This window comes from Phaethon lepturus, unplaced genomic scaffold (genome assembly GCF_000687285.1).
Source record: "Phaethon lepturus isolate BGI_N335 unplaced genomic scaffold, ASM68728v1 scaffold7001, whole genome shotgun sequence".
NCBI lineage: Eukaryota > Metazoa > Chordata > Aves > Phaethontiformes > Phaethontidae > Phaethon > Phaethon lepturus.
The window spans coordinates 12,027-22,788 of record NW_010519755.1 but is presented as its reverse complement, the minus strand read 5'-3'; positions in this window follow the sequence as shown (position 1 = coordinate 22,788).

The window sequence follows — 10,762 nt, the reverse complement described above, 5'->3', positions numbered from 1 at the left end:
TCCCTGTCTAGAAGCTACTTCTTCCTGCCTAGCAGCGATTGCCACCTCCATAATGTTGCCAAGGTAACACCTGTGCCTCTGTTTCCTCCTAAAATCTTCCCTCACATCACCACAGTCCACTGCTGTTGGCGAATACAGTCGTTCCCTCTGTGACCCCAGCAGGCTCCAGCATGTGCAAATTGTTCCAGCTGGTCTTCAGCAGCAATTGAATTTGAGTATAGAAAGCCACTCCCTATGGACTCTCCAGTTATTTCCTCATCTAATTCCAAATTGCTCTGAATATTTAAAAAATCTCCAAGGATCTGCCTAAGCCCACGTAATAGTCACATAATATGATGAGATTTGACTCCCACTTTTGCCAGTATAAATCTCAAAGGCTCTCTTGATTTCTCTGAAAATGCACCAGATATACACTGCTACAACAGGCTGGGACGTGGCATGGCTTGCCAAAAGACACAGGTTTGGGTATTAAAGGATATTTGCTATGTTTGAACAAGCAATTTATAGTACAGAAATAAATGAGCCTTGGAAGGCCTTGAGATGTATTTTAACTTTGACTGATAATGTTCAAAATTTTAACTGGATGAAAAACATTCATTAAGCCATTCCCTAGCAAGGTTGGTGATTGTGATTGCATAGAAACAAAAACACTTTTCAGAAAATCTTGTCATTTTCATTGCAGTTTATTTCAGAGGGAAAACAGAAAAGCAGTCTGAGAAGAGGAGGGGGATTCCAATAGTGTCATCATTTACTGTTTCTATTGAACAAAATATTTTAACTTTGCAACCTGTAACTGAAAATATATTTCAAAAAGCCGTACTTAGAGAACCAGTGCATGCACACTCTTGCTAATAGCGGTTTAGGTTTTTTTTCTGGCTCCATTTTTCATTTTGTCCCTGCAATTTGAAAATGCTCCAGGCATGTTCCGTGAAAAAAATCTGGTGTTAAAAAATCTGGCATTCTGCGTTTTTGGTTTTTTTTTAATGCCCAAATGCCTTTGCATCTGGAAATGTGTTTTAATATGCTCAAAAAAGGTTACAGGTGTGCAGAGGGCTTTGCATTTGCCAACAAACTTTGTAGCCGGTTGAAAATAAAGACTATAGGTCCCTCTGAAGGGGAAGGAGCATTCTCCCCTTCTCCTGGGGAAGAAAAGAATCACTATCATATACTAATTTATTTTTCACTGCCAGTGAACGAAACACAGAATCGGGTTGTCACACTTCTCAACGTGTATACGTACTTGGTAATCCTATGAAGAAAGGACTCTCCCTTATCATACAGAATATGAATGACTCTGCCATCTGTGGTTTTCTTAAAATGCCACCTCCTCACAAAAATAGGCCCCTATTGCAAATGCCACCTGTCATCAACTAGTATATGTCAAGAATTTTCAGTGCCCGAACATCAGAATGTAATATAGTCTTGGGATCTCTGCCTCTATGTACGCAGTCCCAGCAGTGCAGTATCTGTGCTCCTGCTGAGTGACACAGCAGGCCCACTAGGAAGCGAAGGCAAGTGCGGTATGTACAAGTCAAAAAGAAATGTTACAAGGTTTTTCCTCCTTTTTGACTAAAATAAAATGCACAGAGGAAAAAGAATCAGCTAGACTCTTCTCTGTCAGATATTGGATGTTTAAGTATCAGTGCAGTGAAATAGACCTATTTCTTCACTCAGGTGAGCCAGGATGGAAAAGCTTTGCTGGATGTCCTACAGCGTCCCTTAAGCCCTGGGAATTCTGAATCCCTCACTGCTACTGCAAACTACTCCAAGGCTGTTCACCAGGTGTTGGATGTGGTACATGAAGTCCTGCATCACCAGCGGCGCCTGGAGAGCATCTGGCAACACAGAAAGGTCCGGCTACATCAAAGGCTGCAGCTTTGCGTTTTCCAGCAGGATGTTCAACAGGTAATATCATTACTAAAGGAGATAAAGAATGGTCCTTTCTTTGCAGCCGTAAAGATTGTTTGGTGACTCATCTAGAGGATACTGCCATAACCAAGATTCACACACAGCCCTGTCTATGCTAGAAATGTGCTAAAATCCTAATGCGCCTTTCGGTACCTCTCAGTTTCATGTCGGAAGTCATCTATCAGTCCATTCCCCACAGGAATGTGACACTATTTTCAGTGTTTAATTCTTCACAAGTGAGCAGTTAGCTGTAGGTGCTCTATTGCTCTTGAGAATGTGAAAGTTAACAGAAAAAAGAATTTCAAGTGTAAAAAGCAATTGAACTGTGGTGTATTTCACCTTCCTATGTGGAAACAGTACAGATACAGACCTTGTAGTGGTGGTGTTTAGATGCTCTTTGCATTATTACCACTTACGGAGTCCCCATACCTGTGCCGAGTTTGCTGACTCAAATGAACTGCACACCCCAATGTGCAGAGCACACCTCACAGAAATACAGTTTATACAGTACAGGAGAACTCAGGCTCCAGGTGAATAACTTTTCTCTCCCAAAGGAATCCATTTGAATACCAGCACAACAGCGTAACTGACAGTAAGTATGAGATGCCATGTTTGTAGGTGCCAAATATACAAACACAATCTACAGATATTAAAGGACTCTGCTCATTCAGGGTGATGTGGTTTGTTTAAGGGCCCCATTACAGCCTGAAGCAGATGTTGGTAGCAATATGGTACTTGTTTTAAATGAAGAGGCTGAATGCTCTAATGATGTTTATGGAGCATTCTAATATCCCTGGGGTTCTTCATGTCATTGCCTTCCTCCAAGTAAAAAATGAGATGGAGATGGATAAAGCTGTCACATGCAAAATAGATATGAACCAGCAAGGACAGGAGACAACTTTTATTTGACGTGCAAATTTGTGTTCCTGTTAGTGCCACAGTTGAAGTGCACCAGCACAGACAGAACTGCATCTGTAGATATCCTTTGCAAATATGCATGACCATTTCTTAGGCAGTCTTGAAAAGTTTGCCAGAAATTTCCACCTGCTTAGTTTTTCCTATAAAACCACACAAATATTCATGCTGTATATATAACTAAAACTGAATGTAACAGATGCTTAATTTAAGCAACTTCACTTTCATTACGCATCAGCAAACATACTGTATGGTAATGAAATTCATAAGCTATATATTAAATAGAACATGTACTTGGAATTCAGTTAGAATACTCTCTGCAATCTATATGAAGTTAATACAATTTTGGGGTTAAAATCTCAAAAATCAAGGGTTGTAAATGTTGATGTTGTTATGCTTTTTCCAATTGTGGTATATAATGACAATAAGAAACCCTATTATCTTAGGTATTCTTCATCCCCTAGGGTGATTTACACTTTTGTTCAATCTTTCCAACCCGAAACTTTCTCTCTTGCATCTTCTGAAATCAGTAGAAGCATTTTTGAGGTTCATTCATGAAACCCATGCAGACTTTTATGTCCCACAAATGCAAGGCAATGAGGCTGTGTCACTGGTTTTCAAAAGGAAAAGGTCCTTTTTATGTACTGTGACTTTTAATGAGAGGAAACGAATCAAGAAGTAAGAGTCACTGAAGTACAATCACTTTAGAGATCATCACTCTGTGTGAGTTCTGTTGGCAGCAATCTTTCAAAATTTTTCTCTCAATGGGTAATTATTATCTGGGAAGCAACAACTTAATGACAGACATGTTTCTGTCCTAGCACACACTTACTGGAGGCATCTCTTTGTCCTACTTAGAAAGTAGAGAGGAAGAGATGAATCATTCTGTTCACTAAACATCTGTACTATTCAAGATAAATGCTTTGTAACTCATAAATGAAATTACCAGCTAAACAGAAATATGAAGTGTAGATTCCATGAGGAGGAGGAAGATATCTGAGTATGTTGATGTTTTGGTTTTTTTTTTAAATAATCACCTCATATATCTGTCATGCTATTCCCACTACGCTTATTTTGTTAAATGCCCATCAGTTGGCAGGTGAAGCTGTCTACTTGTATGTTGTCCCTAATCATAAATAACATTTATCTATAATAATCTGATGCCTTGTCAAAATTTAATAACCTTTATCTAAGTTCTCCCTGGTTCAAGTCTAAAAAGAAAAGATGTGGGAGAACAAGTCCTGACAGAAGGGCCCTGAGTTTATTAGACTTCACTGTCTTCTAGACAAGTAATGATACAGTGCAGCTTCTCTAGGGAAGATGATCCTCCTCCACCCAGCTCAAAATTAAGCCTGTTCTCACAAATGCAGTTTTCCCTTTCAGGATGTCCCGTGGCCCACGCTTTCTAGCTGTTGGCCAGTGCAGTAAAAATTTGGGTGAAAGATGATCTCTGTGTCAGAACTTATACTCCCTCACTTGTTCATCTATACCTTTCTCTTCATGTCAGCTGTTCTGTATCAATCTTGTCTTAAAAGCAGATGTGAATAGGGACAGGCTTTGTTGTGTTGCATGTTCTTAATACAGACTCCAGGATTATTTTGCATCTTCTCAGTCTGACATTAATTGCATTAATAGCTTTTGCTAAAGACACATGCCCAAGAAGAGATTCTTATGAGTCTTAAGAGATCCATTTTTCCTCACCTAACTACTCTAGTTAGTCTTGCCAGCGGGATCAAGTATTTAGGCATGCAATATCAAGTGTTCATACAGAGATCTTGCAAAACTGGTTAGCTGGATGAAGGTTTTATGTAGGTGCCTTTATGTGTGTGCCTTTTGGACTGGATTTAAGGGTTAAACTGTGTTAAACAGGGCTTGTTCATATAATTCCTGGTGTATTCTGCACCACTTGCAAGGCCAGACTATATGCTGTATGCAAGACTGGCAGGTCAGGGCTATGTTCTCAGATAGGTTCACACTGTCAAAGAAATCCTTTTGATTCTATCTGGGTTTCAGTTTGAACCACACAAAACCTGAAAACATTGAAAATAATGGATTAAAAGAAGTAAAAATCAGGCATCCTTACAGTCATGTCATAACCAAAATACAAGTTGTGCTGTAGAAAAAAAAAGTTTAAACACTGTGCATTTCCATTACAATATTAATGTAAGAAATGTTATGCTATAAAATGTCATTAGAAGTAATCACTACCTCACAGCATCAGATAGTTTCCAAGATTATTTGCTATTGCATCTGTGTATTAATACAATTACATCAGTTTGCGCATGTGAACCAAGGTAAATAACAGTGTGCTAAGGACAATGAGTTATGAATATATAGCATTTTAAAGAAGGAAAGAAAATAAATGGTGTGAAACTGCGTTTGCAGCCTTCACAGGAAATGGAGCACCATTCACACAAAAGCAATAGCAGTTAAGACAATTTGTGAGCTGTTATGAGGCTCTAAGCAGGCAGGAACTGACAAGGAACTCTTTTAACACCAAAAGTATTTAGGATCATTATAAAAATGTTGGGTTGCCGAGTGTGTAAAATACTTCATAGCTTCACTTATTTTTTAGAAGTTCTCTATTGTTTCAGATAGGGAAGAGCTGCACTGTTTGATACTTTTAGAACACAGCTGTGGGAGGAGGTGCTGAGATTCTGTCTTGCAAGGGAGAAAAAAATCCCTTTGACATTCATACTGATATTCTGTAATTGCTGCAGATGCTTCAGCCCATTTTTGGTAGCTTCTCCTTTTCACCCCTCTCTGTTCTGGGTCTTCCCTTTCTGCAGACTATTTACCAGCAAATTAAAACCATTTCCATTTCTGTTGAGATTTGAAATTGTTCTCATGTTGTCTCCAATTTCCACTGCTTTCCACTGTTACATCTTGATTTACCCTGTCTGCCTCTGCATGAATCTCTCTACTTTAATATGTTCGCTTTGCCCCTGTGAACAGCAACACTGTGAAATAGCAAGGGTAGCATAAGAGTTGTACCATGAGCAGATGTTACCAAGCAGCCTTAGAAATAGCTGAAGTAAGTTTATAATGCTGTTCTTCAACCGATGGCCTCCCTCACCCCCTTTGTTTTGTATGGGCAAGAATTTTGTCTGAATGCTCTCACTTCATAAACTCATTGAAGTGAAGCTGTAAAGCCTGAAGTATACCTTTGGAAGTAGAGGGAAAATGGAGATCCATCATATGCATTATTGAAATGATCTGTGCAAGTCTTGTAATAGTTGCCTGTAAAGGAAGAGCCAGAAAATAGGTGGATGTAGAGGTATTGTGTGCGCTGGTGGAGTTTCTTGGCTATGTACAAAGCCTTGAGTTAGCTGGGGTGGCTCTACATGGCAAAATGGAACAGGCCCATCGTGCCAGATGAAGACCAATGGTAAACAGCAAGGTGACACTAACAAACGCCTACGGGAAAAAGGATAGGCACGTACTAAGAAAGCTAGGACTGTTGCCATACCAGCTGCAGTTATGTCTCAAATCCTCTTGGTTTTTGAAAAGGTCAAGCTAGACTAGTGTCAGGTTCACCTGCATTTCTCTAAATCTGTGGATCTGTGTTCTGTTGGCTTCATGCCCAGATACATTAATGGACATAGCTTTGGTTTCCTTGCATGGTTATCTGCCTCTGGTGATGGATAAAAAGGCCATGTGGCCATACTGATATCATTACATTTACCAGCTGCCATTGCTGTGGGAGACTGCAAAGTACTGCAGAGGAAAGGCTGTCTCTCTTCATAACCAAGCACTTTAACTTGTAATGTGTCTGGCTTTTACTGGCCGAGAAAACAGATCAGGGCATGATCCTGACATCACTTGTATGGAAAAATGTCCTGCCAACATCTATCTGTCTCCGTACACTATCTGAGAATGCTGAACACTTCATGTGATGCATGTGATCTATGTGGTCCATTTGCAGAAGAATTCTAGGATATTCGAGGCAGTTAATGATTCATTTAGCTCTCACACAAGTTTTTAGAGGATTAGGTCTGTACATCCCCCCACACATGCACACATACATTCAGTTGTTTTGATCACTTCAAGGCAATGAAGAGTTCTCCAAAATTCTATAGTTTTCCAACTTGTCATAGTTTGTTTCAAAGACAGAAGAAATCAGACTGTATATCTCCTTTTATGCTTTGTTTACAATACTACCTTCACTGGGTCTTGTAAACCAAGAGATTTATTTGTAAACAATAGTTAAGAAAGAAGAACATTATAATCAAGTCAAGATTGTATTTACAACCACATGACTTCAGCCACAGCACCCTGCAAAAATACATCACATGCTCTGTGAGCCATCTGAGCAGATTTAGTCTGTAAATAGCTACCACTGACAGATCAGTAATTAAAACATTACAATTGAAAGCATCATAGAGAACTTTCACAGCCCCTTTGGTAAATTTATCAAGTAATGAGATGTACTTAATGTTTGACACTTGTATGTTTACATTTTCAAAGTCTTACTGCTGTATTTTCCCTGAGCTTAGAAGGTATATGTGACCTTACCAGCTATAAAGTTGAAGTATTATTTGACAGTGAGTAGAGGTTCTAGCTATGGTTGTATTGTCCCCAAAAATTAATGAAAAAGAAAGTCAGGGGTCAGTACTGGTGAAACTACTTGGCAACCTTCTTCCAAAGGGGGATGTAACAGCAGGGAAAACCTTTTGTTATCTGTGACTGAGAGATAAATACTTCTGTTTTTACTAACTCCATTCTTCCAGCAACTGTTGAGGAAAGAGTGTCCACACCTGGTTTATTATTTGATATAAATATCTCACCACACAACTCTGACCATACCCCTTTTTTCTTATTGACCACACAACTTTTACCTACATAGCTCTAAAGGACTAACTTGATAACATGTGCACATGTTTCCAAACCCACAGGATGTCCCTAGCAGCCTCTTACTTAGTACTTGTCTGCTTTATTATTTATGCAGTAAAGGATGATACACTTGCATTAAGTGTATTTAATAATAATTAAACATTATTTGTTTGTTTCCATCCACTCCTCGTCACAGACCATGCAATAAAACATCTTGGCAACTGCTTCTTTAGATCAATTTTCATTCCATTCCTTTTGTTCCTGCCGAAGAACTGGCACATTTTCAGGCGGTGTGAGTGCAAGTCTAGGCATGTAAAAGATCTGTGGCCCCACTCATCTTCTGAAGAGGAAGTAAGCAACACTGACACTGATTTGAAAGTAAAGTGGTAGTATATTTGTGCTGATTAGTATCCTGCAGATATTATAAAATGAATCAATAATGACATGGACATTTAAATAACACAGCAGTTGCTAAGTGACTCTAATTGTTTATTTTGAACTGTTTAAAAAGGGCTGTCATTCCTTAATTTGAGCCCCCAGTGGCATGGGATTATGCAGTAGTTTCAGATTATTTCTACTCACTATGTATGTAACTCTAAACTCTGGTGGCAGCAGAGAGTAGTAGAATAAGGACACCCTGCACAGCTATACAATCCTTATTACTCAATAACCAGATTGTGTTGGATTTGCCGCACAAGGCAGCCATGCTAGGAATGACAACATTGCCCACATGTTTCTTCAGTATCTGGTGATTCCGTACGGATGTTTCTCTAGTTCCTTTAGCCTGCAAAGACACGGAGCGTTTATGGACAGTGTGCTCAGGGTTTCCAAGACAGGACAGGGTTCTTGGAAAAAGAACACAGCTGAAAGAAATAACATGCATTTTTCCTCTTTACCAATGACTCTGGCATAGAAATCTGCCCTTCAAAGAGCCACAGCATAGCTTCCCAAGTAAGGAGTGCAAATACGTGGCACTTTGAGCATGTTCAGACAATGGCTGTTGGTTTAGAGCTAGGCTCTGTGTTTCTGTCCAGGCAGTCACACTTGCATCCTGTAACCAGTGATCAGTGTATGGTATAAGAACACATCAGAGATGTCTCAGGCTAACAGCCTAAGAAGTTAATTGCTTTAAATACTTCAAATTCACGTGAGGGAGAGGGAGCCCTGTTCTAAACTTCTGACAATGCTCTTTAAATATAGATCAGTATTATCTTGTATTTTTTGTGCCAAAACTCTTCACAAAGAACTATAGGTTTAAATTATTACACATTCATTGAATGATATTTATTCTGGAAATTCCTTAAGGGTTGCTGATTAACAATACTCTATCCTCTTCATAATTTGATTTAAAGTGTAACTTGAAATTACCTGGAAACAACTTTGTGTCTTTCTTCCTCTATATAGCTATTAAGCCAAGCAGACAATTGTTCTTTGTGCATTTAAAGAGTCAGTGATTAAAAAATAAGAATGATCACTGTTTAAGTTACACACAGAGCAGTAGTGCTAGGGATATCAAACTTCAGGGGCCAGCTTCAGTTACCAACTGAAGTTTACTTAGCATTGATGTACGAGTAGTGCGAGAACACTTTGATGAGTTCCACAGCTGTCTTGGGAAATAGGATCTGAAGAAATCTGAACCAGCTAGCTTGATCTCTGAACCTATTGAAGTGAGAAGTGGAACAGGAAAAAAAAAAAAAAAAATCACTTGTGCCCCAAACAGTGTTTTTCTTGTTTAGAGCACTGTCTGCCCTTCAAGACCTAGTCCTTTCAGATGGTCTGTTTTGCTATTTCCTGAACTGCAAATGTTTGGATTCTTACTGAGAGCATAGCAACATCTAAGAAGGCCTTCTGAAAACCCTCTGAAATCCTACTGACTCTTTGAGGTTTTGGGTCTACCACATAGTGGATAAAGAGGACATAATTCATAGAACGAAGAAATGGAGAGGTTGATATAAAGATACAGTTAGTTCTCTGTAGGTGGATGTAACTATCCATGGTCTGGATTTATCCTGCCTGTCTTTAGGAGTGTATCTGAATCATACGAGTCAGGAGCCTAATGCACAGTCTCCTTTTATAGTCAACAGAGAGACACTGGCATCTTCAGAGAATGACTCAGTCTGTCTAAGGTCTGAATTGTACCCTGGGTACTTCCCTCTCTTACTGTTGACTGTCGAGGAAATAATGATAAAGTAGGCTCTTCAGACAAGACCTTCAGTTTATTACCTAATGTTGGGTGAGATGTATTAGGATGCAAAAGCCCAATCCTCTGTGGTGCTTAGCACCTCTAGCCATCATGCCAGGTCACTCAGTGCCTTTCTGATCCAGGATTTGTTTTGCAGCAAACTGCAAGAAAGTCAGTCCTAGGCAAACTGCTAACATTTGCTGTTACACTTAAGCAGAATCATCCTCTTTATATAGCATATCCTCATTGTCTGTTTCTATCCTAGGATTGTTTGCATGTCAGCATCCCTGAAAATATGATGGGTAGTTTATTGTTTCTGAAAGGCATCAGTGGCTCTCATTGTCATGGCAAAGGAGGAGAAAGAATCAGGCTTGTCTGTTACTGATTAGGCCTACAAAAATAGTAGGGCTGCAGTGGTGAAGGAAGAGAAATAAAGTAGAATTTTCTCCAGAACTATGTATATTTTTTGAAAGCAGTGGCTGGAATGAGTAATTGTCACCAAGGACATGGAGAAAAATAGGTCTTTGAATAAATGTAGACTGGAATGCCAGAAGGCTTTCTTCCCTGTAACTTTAAGGAACAATAACAGTAGTACTTCTTGCTTATTGTGGTTTCTTTCATCTCAGGCTTATGAGTTTTCTAAAAGGTTGATGTTGAGGGACTTGCCAAAGGTCACTGAAAGCTTCATGACTAGAACTCTTCATGTCAGGATGTCTGATTCACAGATCCCTGCTCTAAACCCTCAAAGTCATTGCTACTCCAGCTTTACCCCATATGAAAAGGTCTTACAGGATTTATTGGGACTATTTAGAAATGAAATAAGGGTCTGTTATGCTAAGAAATAAATATGCTATTTTAGGCATTGGTTTAGGAGTCCAAAATAGTCATTCTTTTCTACTTCATTTGTTTCCCTTGATCTTGCCT